Source organism: Diceros bicornis, chromosome 5 (assembly GCF_020826845.1).
Source record: "Diceros bicornis minor isolate mBicDic1 chromosome 5, mDicBic1.mat.cur, whole genome shotgun sequence".
NCBI classification, from domain to species: domain Eukaryota; kingdom Metazoa; phylum Chordata; class Mammalia; order Perissodactyla; family Rhinocerotidae; genus Diceros; species Diceros bicornis.
The window spans coordinates 30,767,453-30,780,372 of NC_080744.1; the positions used below are offsets into that span (position 1 = coordinate 30,767,453).

General features: G+C 34.4%; 1 pseudogene; it reads right to left on the reverse strand.

Annotated features, from left to right (window-relative positions):
- Nucleotides 1–7,404: 7,404 nt before the first annotated feature.
- Nucleotides 7,405–8,366, reverse strand: LOC131405547 (olfactory receptor 4K2-like; annotated as a pseudogene).
- Nucleotides 8,367–12,920: the final 4,554 nt, after the last annotated feature.

A 12,920-nucleotide genomic window follows, 5' to 3' on the forward strand; every position in this document is an offset into this window, starting at 1 on the left:
TTCCTGGTATCAAAATCCCTTTAGATGTATTTCTCTCCCAGCAGCAAATCCATTGGTCCTGCTCAAAGAACTACTTTCCCTTCCTCATCCTAGAAGCCAAGATGATAATCAGCAAAGTGGCCTTCTATCTGACGATGTAGCTAGGAATTTATAAAGCTTCATTATTGAAAACTTGATTTAAAAAAAGGACTTGACATACCATTTTTTCTGGTCAGTTATCACTTTGTCCCCCTCTTCTTCCAGAAAACCTATTTAGAAGATGATGTTACAATTTTTGTTTCTTAACTTTTCAATGGTTTTAAAACCAAGACATAGTATTGTTTTATACAGCATCCTTCAAGGTTTAATCTAAGCCCCTCCTCTTTATAGGAGAATTCTTCGATTCTTTTATTGACCTCTCTTTACTTGTTCCAGAGCTAATAATTCCTGCATCATTAATTTTATACATTGCTTTATATTGTTGCCTAACCATGTCTTAACTCTGTATCTTTTCTTCTTGCAATTGATAAACATTTTGAAAACAGAAACTTTGCCCTGACTTGTTTTTGTCGTTGTTAGCAATTTGTTTGCTAATTTGTTTATTTGTTTTTAGTATCTGCCACAACACTTGACTCAGGGCACAGTTAGAAGTAGTGATTTGATACAATTTTTGAAGTAATATCTTTTTCTAAATAAATGTCCTTTTTTGTGTTTTCCTTATTACTATCCCATTATTCTTTGGCTATATCATAGTAATCAGAAATATCGAGGTGGAGAGAATTTCAGAGACAAGAAGACACCCCCATTGAATTCTGCCATTAACTATGCAACCTTGTGCAAATCTCTAATTTGATTAGATCCTCTATGAAGTCCTTTCAGGCTCTAATATTCTAACATATAGAACTTATTATTTCCAATTAATTTGTTCCATGGTAGTTCAAGTATAAAACTTCCTAAAAGTTGAGGGGAATTGAGAAGGTCATGGTCTATAGGAAAAAGGGACTCAGGTTTTTCATCCCTCAAATGATCCTGGAGACCCAGAAGCTCTGCATCCCATAAGTTTTGGTATGTTGTGTTTTCATTTTCATTTGTCTCAAGATATTTTCTAATTTCTGTTTTGATCTCTTCTTTGATTCAATGGTTGTTCAAGAGTGTGTTGTTTAATTTCCACATATTTGTGAATTTTCCCATTTTCTTTTTGTTATCTATTTTTATTTTCAATCCATTTTGGTCATAAAAAGTACCTGGGATGATTTCAATCTTCTTAAATTTGTAATGATTTGTTTTGTGATCTAGAATGTGATCTTTCCTGCAAAGTGAAGCCTGCACATTATAAGCTTTTAATAATAAATATTTGAGAGTAAATACGTATATGATCTTCATCAATAGTGGGATGAGCAATGTCAAAATCAACATCAAATCAGAATATTTCACCCTTGGAGAGACAAGTGTTGAGTAGTATATGCCTCACCAGGGATGTCCATGTCATTCAGGGCAACAGGCATCAATAAGCCAATAAGGTCAGTTCAAGGTATGGGAGGAGGAGTAATTCTGGGAAATAGCTTCAAGCTGCAAAGTGGTGGGGAAAGAAGAGAATAAGAGGCAAAAGGGAGCCCTGTTTCCAGACATTGCTGGTGAACAGTAGCAAGTCAGCTCATCATATAACCTACAGTTCAATATGCTGGTCAAGTAAGCGAGTTCAAGGTTATTCAGAAGAGACTGGAAAGAGACAAGAAGAACTGGGATAACTTTCCTTGTGTAGCTCCAACATAGTCTTCAAGCCCAGAGCATATGTTTAGCACACTTTTATCCACCATAGAAAAAATAAATAAGACAAAACTTCCATCAAATAACCTGAGAAATTGCAAAAAGTTCTCACAACAGGAAGTGGATAAAAGTTGACCTGTTGCTTATGGTCTTCCCTCAGTCACTCAATGCCTTCCCATGATCTCTACTATATCTATCTAACATTAAAGGCTCTGGCCACTTTGTATCAGCACATTCTCTCTTTCCACTACCGTTAACTGAACATCTTGTTCTCTAGAAATGGTAAATCATATGTAGCTTGTGAATTCCATAGGCATTTTTATGCTTCTCTGCCTTTGCCTATGCTGTTCCTCCCTTCAGGCATATTTTCCCCCAACTTGGCCGTCAAATCTCAGATTCAGCACTACCTCTGAGAAGCTGTCTCTGACTCTGCAAGCACACTTGGACTTGCCTTTTTCTACATCCCCGTATTACTGCAATGAAAACTTACATCATGGCAATTATGACATTGTATTATTATTACCAATCTTTTTATTAGATGTAATCTCTTTAAGGATAGGGATAGTGTCTTATTATTTCTGTTTCAAAAGGACAGAACACGGTTTCTGATATGTAAAAAGGTCCAAAAAACATTTCTTGGATTATCTTTACTCAGAGAGGAAATTAAGGTGCCATCTGACAAAGCCAAAAATATCCTTCTTATGAGAATATCATCTCTTCTCTACTGACTAATATTGAACTACTTTGACAAGGGGTCAATCTACTACCTCGACAAGGGGCCAAGCTTACCCTCCTACAATTAAAGGTGCACTTGGAAGAGCAAACGTAGCTCTTCAATGTATAATGATATGCGAATGACTAAAACTAGATTTCTACTGGAGTGCAGTCAAGAGAAAGAGAATGAGGACACAGAAGGAAAGAGGCATTAAAAAAAAGACAACAGAAGTATAACAAAATTTTTTATACTCCAATTTGTCTTAAATCCTCATATTAGAATAATTTGCAGGAATATCAGTGCTCCCTTGTGATTCAGTAAATGCTCTGTTTGTTGAGAGTGAGTCAGCAAAAGTTGAGGGCAAGAGTGGATTATGTCAACGTGAAGTTAGAGCTGGAAGAAAAGTTATAGGTATGGTGATGAAAAAGGCATATTATGTATTTTAAGTTCTTTAACAAGGATCATAAACAGCCGGGGTAATACACACGAATGGAGTGGTCTGGTGCAAGACAAAACAGAGAGATGAGCACTCTGGTACTGTCTCCACCTAAAAACTCAGCTTCAGTTTAGAATTCTGGCCCAATGTTGGCAGGTTTGTGTTTGATTCTTTTTTTAATTTTTTATTTTTTTGTGAGGAAGATCAGCCCTGAGCTAACATCCAATGCCAATCCTCCTCTTTTTGCTGTGGAAGATGGGCCCTGGGCTAACATCCGTGCTCATTCTCCTCTACTTAATACGAGACGCCACCACAGTATGGCTTGACAAATAGTGCGTCAGCGCGCGTCCGGGATCCGGATCTGCGAACCTTGGGCCTCCAAAGCAGACCACGCACACTTAACCACTGGGCCATGGGGCTGGCCCCTGTGTTTGTTTCATTTTTTAAGAAAATCCATCAAGTTGTATTTTCTTGTGGAATCTCTCACTATCTAATTGTATTAATTAGTTTGATTTCTTTGTAAACCTTTGAGCGAAGACAAAACATGTTGGAAATGCAGGCAGTTGCAACTTGCAGCCTGTAGACTTGTAAACTCTGCTTAAAGAATGATGAGAAAACTAGGAAAGAAGGGTTAATTAATTGCCGCAAACCACAAGCCTCCTAAGTGGCGTAGAGCAGAATGCAGTTCAGGCAATCTGGCTTCAATGGTGATACTCACAATCCACACTCCAGCAGTTCTTAGTCGTGCGTGTGTGTGTTGTGGGTGTGCACACAGATGCATAATGCACCACAGACCCTTTTGGAAGTATAGTGAAGCCTAAAACTTCCTTATGAGAATAATATCTCAAACACACAAAATAAAATACACAGGAGCACAAAGAAAACTAATTAAACTGAAATATACTTATCAAATGCACTATGAGGGCACAATTTCGTGTTTAACTGATTCCCCAGGAATAGGCTTCACCACCAGAAATGCCTAAGTAGAGATTAGATATTTATCCTATAACTTCAAGAATATCTTAGCCAGATGAAAAGTCTGTTGACACTATAATTTTATGGTTCCAATTTTAACAATTTCCTGAACAATACTTTATACCATATCTCAAAATAAACAAGTCTCTTGTTTTTCATAGATCTGGACAAAGAATTTCTGCCCAGAGTTGAAACATTTAATAATGTGCTATATATAAAGTGAATAGATAACTATCACTATTCATTTCCTAGTTAATATTTTTAAAAAATCCAGGTATATAAGAATATAAAGCATTTCACTACTATCTTTTGAATGGGTAAAAGATAAAGAGAGGCAAAATATGTGATTAATATTTTATCACTTTTTAATCACATACATTTTATTAAAAAATGTTATTGTGATAAAACAAGACACTGACCTATTGAACTTTGTATATTTATTATTTTTCCCCTTTCATGCAATCTTGGAATACATTTCTACTTAAAATGAATAAGAAACCCCCAAAATATAATACTTCTTTTGAAAAACACAGGTATAAAAGGACAACATTTATATAAGTACTACAGAAATGCACAAAAGATTAATAATTGGCACAAATCCAATATTTTAACATTAGTTAATATTAGATAAATTGACACATCCTATTACAGTATTAAAACCATGCTACATAAGTTCAAGTAGGTACATTTATTTCCATTCCAGTAACCATGCAATTTTATACATATTTAACACAACAGCAACAATAACAATAATATTATTAGCTAGTTAGTATTCATTAAACCCTTAATGATTACCAATCACTGCTAGCTATGTAACATGTATTTTGGTTTTATTTTCACAACATCCCTAGACGTTAAATACTATGGCCACATTTTATAGGTGAAGAAACTGAGTCTTAGAAACATTAAAAATACTTGGTCAAGGTTGCAAAACAAGTGGTGGGACTGGAATTCAACCTACTACAGACTGATCCTATCTAATTGCTAGATATGTGTCTTTGCTCTGTCTTTGAAGGATCTTGTACTTTGATCTGATCTTGTACCTGGATCTCCAGCACCCCGCAAGAACCTTAAACAGAGTAAATGCTTAATAAAGAATTATTGAACTAAAGATGGAAATTGTAGAACTTAGGTTTATATTTAAAAACAAAGATGATAATTTTTGCTGAAGAATGGGAACAAAGTAAAAGTGTATTTTCACCTTAACTTGTTTTCATTTGTCTGACTGACTTTGAAGCATGAAGGAAGAGTTTATGATTTGGTTAAAAATGAACTAGTATTTAAAATTTAAAATATGTTTTATACCTAGCTCCAACATTATATTTCTTCATAAACTTCTGCACATTATTTAACTTCAGATATTAAATATTTGGCTTGGAAGTTATTTGTGTTGAAACATGTTGAGACCTTAAGAGTCCAAGAAAAATGTAAGAAGTTATTAATGCCATTTCTCTCTTCACAGGGCAAGAGTTTGTGTTTTTCTCATGAATTCGCAAACTGTCTGAATCCATGATGAGAGATTGTTTCCTGAACCTTTTCCATAGACTTCAGGCAATTCAAGGAGATACAGCCTATCAGTATATTGTTATTCATAGAAATCTCAAAGTGCCAGGCAATCTAATCTAGTTTTTTCTCCCCCACACACACAAGGTTAGCAACGGAAAACTGGAAAGTTTTCTATTTGCTTTTCTGTCATATGTCTTAATTAGCCACAGTCTTAAAGATGTCCTAAAATGAGAATATCAAATTTTGTGTGCTCTTGGTTTGCCCTGAATGTCGTTATTTTTCAAATGCTTACTACTTAAAAATAAGATAGATTTTGGGGAGAAGTCTACATGAGTGGGAAGGGAAAAGAAAATGACACTTTTAGAATCCATTCTGTCCACTTTCCATAAAACAATCATAACAATTAATCTACTTTTATTATCCTCAGATTAGAGATTAAGAAGAGATAGAGAGGTAAAGTGAATCTCCCAGGATAACACAACAAGGAAACAACAGACCCAAGATTTAATTCTGAGGTCCACATTACAGTGATTCAGCCCTGAAATAGCTCTATGAATTCTCTGAACCTTAGGTTCTTCAGCTGTTAGGGAAATGGATTGGCCAGTTGATTTCCAAAGACTGTCTTGTAAAAAAAAAAAAACATAATCAATAATAAAGCAAATTACAGAGAATTTTACTATATGTTTCTTAAATTATTTTCGTATTTTCTTTCCACAGGCTACATTATATTGGAAATGAGGCACAAAAGTCATACTAAGACTAATACTATTTTGGAATATTTTATTTTGGAAGTGAAAAACTTGTCATGAATTTAATAGTTAATAATTTTCCAAATGTTTAGTCTTGGTATTAAAAGTATTCCTCACATCTCTGATATTCAGCCAGGTTTTGGAAGCCAAGCAGATTTGAGTAGTTTGCTTTCTATGGTTTAAGCATTACAAATTGCCATTTGACTAATTATTTGCTGTATCAATTATCAAGTGTGACAGTGATCTGCACACCTATTAAGAAACCATACTGTTAAATTTCAGATCCTTTAAACTGTCCTATTTTTTTCAAAGTTGACTCAGAACTCAAACAATTGGACCCACTAAATCAAGATTGTTCAACACTATTTAAAAGAATCTGTTTACAATATCAAATTTCCCATGAAAATATTTCTAATGCTATAAAAAAAAATCTTGTTATGACCAACACTCGTAACTCAAGTTCTATAACTGGGCACCATCACAATGGAATACTGCTCAGCCATAAGAAACGATGAAATCCAGCCATTTGTGACAACATGGATGGACATTGAGGGTATCATGCAAAGTGAAATAAGTCAGAGGGAGAAGGTCAAATACCACATGATTTCCCTCATTAAGTAGTAGATAATAACAACAACAAACAAACACATAGAGACAGAGATTGGATTGGTGGTTACCAGAGAAGAAGGGGGGAGGGAGGAGGGCGAAAGGGATAATTCAGCACATGTGTGTGGTGATGGGTTGTAATTAGTATTTGGGTGGTGAACATGATGTAATCTGTGCAGAAATAGAAGTATAATGATGTACACCTGAAATTTATACAATGTTATAAACCAAAGTTACTGCAATAAACAAAAAATTAAAAAAAAAAAAAAAAGAATACCACAGGGCTGTGCAGCTGAGCGGGAATGTTCTGAGCAACAAGACAAGAGAATAATATTTTATCTCGGGCTTCTCTAAGCAGTCTAAATCTGAGGTATGTTTATAGGATTCAGAAGTCTATGAAGCCCTGAATTTATGTTCACAATTTTGATGATATGTGCATTTTTCTATGAAAATAAGCCATAGATTTCAACAGATTTTCAAATGCATCCACAATCTAAAAAGGTTTGCAAACACTGCACTAATTTTTGGCCAGATAGTTCACATCTTTCAACCCTGGCTGCCTTTTTTCATGAATTGGGACTAAATGAATTTAAAGGCGGATTCTAAGTTTAATTTTCTATTTCTCTAAGAACAAAACTAATGATACTAAATCTCAGACAAGAGATCTCTGTTCATTGCATTGGATATCTTGGAGTAGTTTTCCCAAGATTTAAGTATTGGTTACTTAGTTTCCTCCTCAAAGCTGTCTTCACTTCCTGGTTTCTCAAAGTATAGATAAGTGGATTCAGAAAAGAGGTGAAGATGGTATAGAAAACAGAGAGAACTTTGTCCATCAGGAAATTTGTGAAAGGCCACACATAGATGAAGATGCAAGGTCCAAAGAACATTAACACAACTATGAAATGTGCAGTGCAGGTAGAAAAAGCCTTATATGATCCTGGGGAGGACACGTTCTTGAAAGTGACAAGAACAGTGATGTAGGAAGCGAGCAAAAGCAGAAAATTTATAAGAGCAATCACACCACTGGTTGAGATCATGAAGATTCCCAGAACATATATATCTATACAACCTACGTGGATACCAAAGTAAAGTCACAGAAGAAACTCTACATTGGGACCACAGGAGGGCAGGAGGGTAAATATAGGGTAAAAGCTAACTGGCTTATTTTCTGCAGGAAGCCCACTGTCCAGGAAGATACCACAAGCCCTACACACACTCTTTGGCTCATAATTGTTGAATAATGGAGAGTTTTGCATATGGCAATATACCTGTCAAAAGACATGGAGATCAGCAGCACAATCTCAGTCCTGGTGAAGAGATGCAAAAAGAAGATCTGAGAAATGCAGCTTTCAAAGATGATGGTCTTGCGCTGAGCAAAGAAGTCCTTGATCATCTGTGGAGTGGCAAAGGAGAACAGGCACATGTCAATGAAAGAGAGATTGCTGAGCAGGAAGTACATGGAGGAGTGAAGGGGTGGGGTGGACAGGACTGTGAACAAAACCAGGCAGTTGCCCAACATGGTCATTAAATAGAAAATGGAAAACATCACAAAGAGGAAAATCTGGAGCTCAGGAGAATCAATAAGTCCAAGTAACTTGAATTCAGACACTCTGGAATGGCTGAACCCCTCCATTGATCCACAGACTCTGCTCTATAATGACAAAATAGAACAAAATGACAGAGCTAGAAAATGTACTCCTTCTACAATTACATATGAAGGAGCTATGATATCAGTTAATAATTCACTAGAACACTGATTACCTAAAATCCAACTAATAACTATTTCTCAGTAAAGATTTTTCTTTTTGGAACCACTTAACAATTGCTAGCAGATATCATTTCAACAGGACAACTTCTTGGTTTTGACCAGCATCAGTACATGTTGGGTTATACTCATCACACACCCACACAATAATATTCCTGTTCTGAATGCTGACTAAGGAGTTACACAATCCATATTCATAGAGGAAGATTGCCCTGTTAGTGTGCTCTGCTTAATAAGTCAGGTAAATAAAAATTTAAATGAGAGTTGAAATCTTAAAGATTTCTGTTAAACCAAAAAAATGCAATGATGTTGAAGCCACTATTGTTGAACACTGGATTTAGCTAACAGTTTAACGTAATGATTTCACAAGTCCCATTTAGTATCCTATGAGGGTGATAAATAATTTTTCATTTAAATGAACTTCTATTTTCCCAGCTACAGAAAAATCCAGTTCCATTCTGATTTCATTTGCATATTTTCAAATTGTTTTTTCAGTGTCGATAAGTACTATTTTAACTGTTAATATAGAAATGATAAATTCATTTCTTAATTCCATAAAACTACTGATGACCAAAGGCATACTTGTAACATATGAGAATTATTCTCAACTTTGTTATTTTATGATCTCATAGAAATATTTTTTTAAAAGAGAGAGAAAATTCCTCCTTTATTTCTCCTCATGCTATTCAAACAAAGCTAATTTTTAGAGTAGAAAGATAAAGATTCTACAACTGGGCCAGGGAATATACAACATGAGTTCGGGCATCTTGTGGTACCAGAATAAAAGATACTCAAAACAAATACATAAACAAAAAAACCCACATTGATGGTGGTATGTCAAAGTGACACCAGAGCCAACTGAAAGAAATATAAAAAAGAAAGACACTTGAAGGACTCAGACTCATTTTTCAAAATTGAGTTTTTGACTACAGCACATTGCAAGTGCTGCAAACGTCTCCTAAGATGTTTTTCATTTAAGTGACCTCCTGTTTTCCCACGTAGAGAAAAATCTGGCTCCATCCTCATTTACTTGCACATATCAAATTGTTCCATCAGTATTGATAAATATTTTTTAAAATCTGTCAAAGAATAGAAATCTTAAAACTGAACTGTGACAAATTGGTTAAGAGGTTTAATGTGTTCTTCACTCACCGTGTGACTTTGATCACTCCTCAGTAGCCTCTCTAAGATTTGGCCTCTTTTTTATGAGGATTAAATTCAATGGCCTATATAAAGCACTAAGCATATTTCCTGGGCAACATTCAAGAACTCGCTAGGTTTCAAAATCCAAATTTAAGAATATCGTTCAGAATTAATCAGCTTGTTTTATTTCATTAGCGGTAATAATAAAAATAATAATAATAATTGCAGTAAAAATATTCTCATCTAATTTCAGTTCAGCGAAGTAGAAAATGATATGTGCTTTTGAAATCTTTTCATTTTTTTGAAGTTAAATGACTTCTTTTCATATGAAACTTATACAAGTACCTTGACATATTAAATGCATTGAAAACTCTCAGCCTCATGTATTTGAATACTTCTATTTTCCTGACTTAATAATATAATTATTAACGAGAACACGAGATTTTTATTATACCTACTTTACGTATATAATTAATATATTATATATTCATGGTAAGTGAATAAACAGTTCTCAGATTTTTTTCTCTTTCATTTCTAGAAGGGCTTCTTTAATACCTATTTAATGGAATCATCCATCTTTATGCCTTCAAGTTACATCCATTTTTATTTACTATTCCTGTATTATTTTTGCTTTATACAACTATTAAATATTTTTTTTATTTGCTACTTGAAGAGCACAAACTACAACTGCTTCTCAAAATCCTTAATATTATTTCCAGCTTTTGATGTACCAGCTATGCATCAGGAATTAAATACACTGTACCCTTCAAGATTCACTAGCCTACTGAAATCACCATGGCCCTTAATAAGCATCAGAAGCCTGGAGCTTGGATATGTATTTTCTGCAGTCTTGGTATAAAATCCACTCAAGGCAGTGACCTTTAGGAGATCAGGGATTAGACGCTACAATCTCCTTGCAGTGGGAGTTATTAAAATGTTGAGCTGACTTTTCCCAAAGCTGCAACAAGAACTTCAGAGTGTGTCTTTGCTATTTAAAGTGAGGATGCACATTCATGATGAAGAAGTGTTCATTAGAGAAACAGCACAACTGGGACTGGCCTAGGAGAAGGACACCTTTGAGCAGTCATTTAGAGAGCACCTAAGAAGCCAAAAGTGTTCCTTTGAATATGGAAATATTCCCGCCTTTCTGTCCCAGTGTTCTATGTCCCAAAGTTGGAAAATTACTCTTTTAGGCTAAGGCACTTTGTCACCAGCAAGCTCTTGATTACTGGAAGAATCATGTAAAGGAAGAATCATGCATTAAAGTTTCTGACAAGATATTAAAAATTAGTACAAGCTAATAGGTATAATGATAGCTGCCATCATGGGTAGGTGATATCTGAGGAAGGAGAAGTTGGAAAGCCCAAAGTAACTGAAGAAGTAAAGAACCATGCTAAGCAAGTAAGTGCCCCAGAGGAATGTTGTAAGAATTAAATTATACAAATAAATGCAAAACATTTAGCACAATGCCTGGCACAGAGAAAGTGCTGAGTAAAATATAGTAGAAGGAATAGCAGACATGATTATAATTATTAACATTATTTTTTTAAATGTCCATGACACATAATCTAGGAAGATATCAGATGTGGATTAGCAACCTGAAACCATAACTGAGGGTCTTGCCATATTTACTTGAAGGTCAATTACTCATCTGTGGCTTTCTCTACAAGCTTTCTTCCCAAATACCTCAGTGATTTGAACTCTTCATGACTACTGTACTTATCCTACATTCCTCATAGAACTAGCAATAAAGCCCAAGAAAATCTTCTATAGCTGACCACATTCCTTGCAGGCCTTGAAATAAGAACACAAGCTAATTTCTTTTTAAGATTTATTAAAATTTCTCTTCTGTAAAGAGAAAGAAAGAAAATGACTGTGAAAAAACCCAAAGAGTCAACCAACACAACAGTTCCAAAGATTTAGTAAATTACCTAAACTATTTGCCCTGGTTTAAAACAAAAAGTAAGTGTATACAATTATTACTAGAATTATCCTAGAAAAGGCAAGAGAATAAACAGAAAAATTATAGAAATAGAAGATAATTCAGAAAGAGAGAGCATGAAGGAGTTTTTGGACATTATGGAACTGTTCTGTATTTTGGTGGCAGTGAAGGGTTACACAAATCTATACATGCGTTAAAATTCATAGAACTGCACACCGAAAGAAACCAAAATCAATTTTACTTTAAGATAATTTATAAGGTAAAATTTTAACAAGCAAAAACAGATAATTCAGTACAGTGGCTAATTACAAGGTAAGCAAATAAAACCAGTAGTTTTTTACAAGCCAACAATTACTTGTTAAAGTATATACTAAAAAAAGAACCTATTCAGATGAGCAATTGGGTATAGAAAGTAAATAAGAATAATATTAATCAGAAATGTGTTGTATCTATGTGACAAAAGCTATACTACTCTACAAAAGGAAAAAAAACACTTGAATAAATTGAAATACATACTGTGTTACTGGAAGGAGAAACTCAAGATCATTCAATATAAATTTCAATGAACTTTCTAAGTTTTGTGACTTAACAAAATAATTTCCAAAATTTTCCTAGAGGTAAATCAGGTGAAAGTAGTCAGAAATTAAAAATAATATTTCTAATATGCAAAAGTATTATAAAACCATAAAACTTAAATAATATGGAAGAAGCATGGGGCATGACTAACAAATTAAAGTAAGAGAACTGAGAGTACAAAAGTATAGATATATACACAAAAATATATAAAAATTTACAATATTATAATGTTTACAGTATTATAATCCTAATTGGCAAAAGGGACTTTTCAGATGGAACTAAGGTTACTAATGAACTAACCTTAGAATAGGGAGATCATCCAGGATTATGCTGGTGGGCTCAATATAATCACAAGTGTCCTTAAAAGTGGAAGAGGAATTTTGTAGATATCAATAAACTAATTCTAAAGTTTATATGGGAAGGCAAAAATCCTAGAATAGCCAACACAATACTGAAGAAAAAGAACAAAGTAGGAGGATGTTATAAGAGGTTCGGGGATTCGATCGGAGATGTAAAAGACACTTTCCACTCCAAACAAATGGACTGAAGGTATATTTTATTATATAGAGGATAGTAAAGGCGATAGTCCGCAAACAGATTCGAATAGGTCAAATAATAAGAGGGAAAAAACATCAGATTGATCGGAAAGGGAAATACCAGATCGACTGAAAGGAAATGACACAAATCAACCGGAAAGAGAAACACCAGGTTGACCGAAAAGAGAACACATCAAATCAGTTACTTCACAGTAAATCAATTAC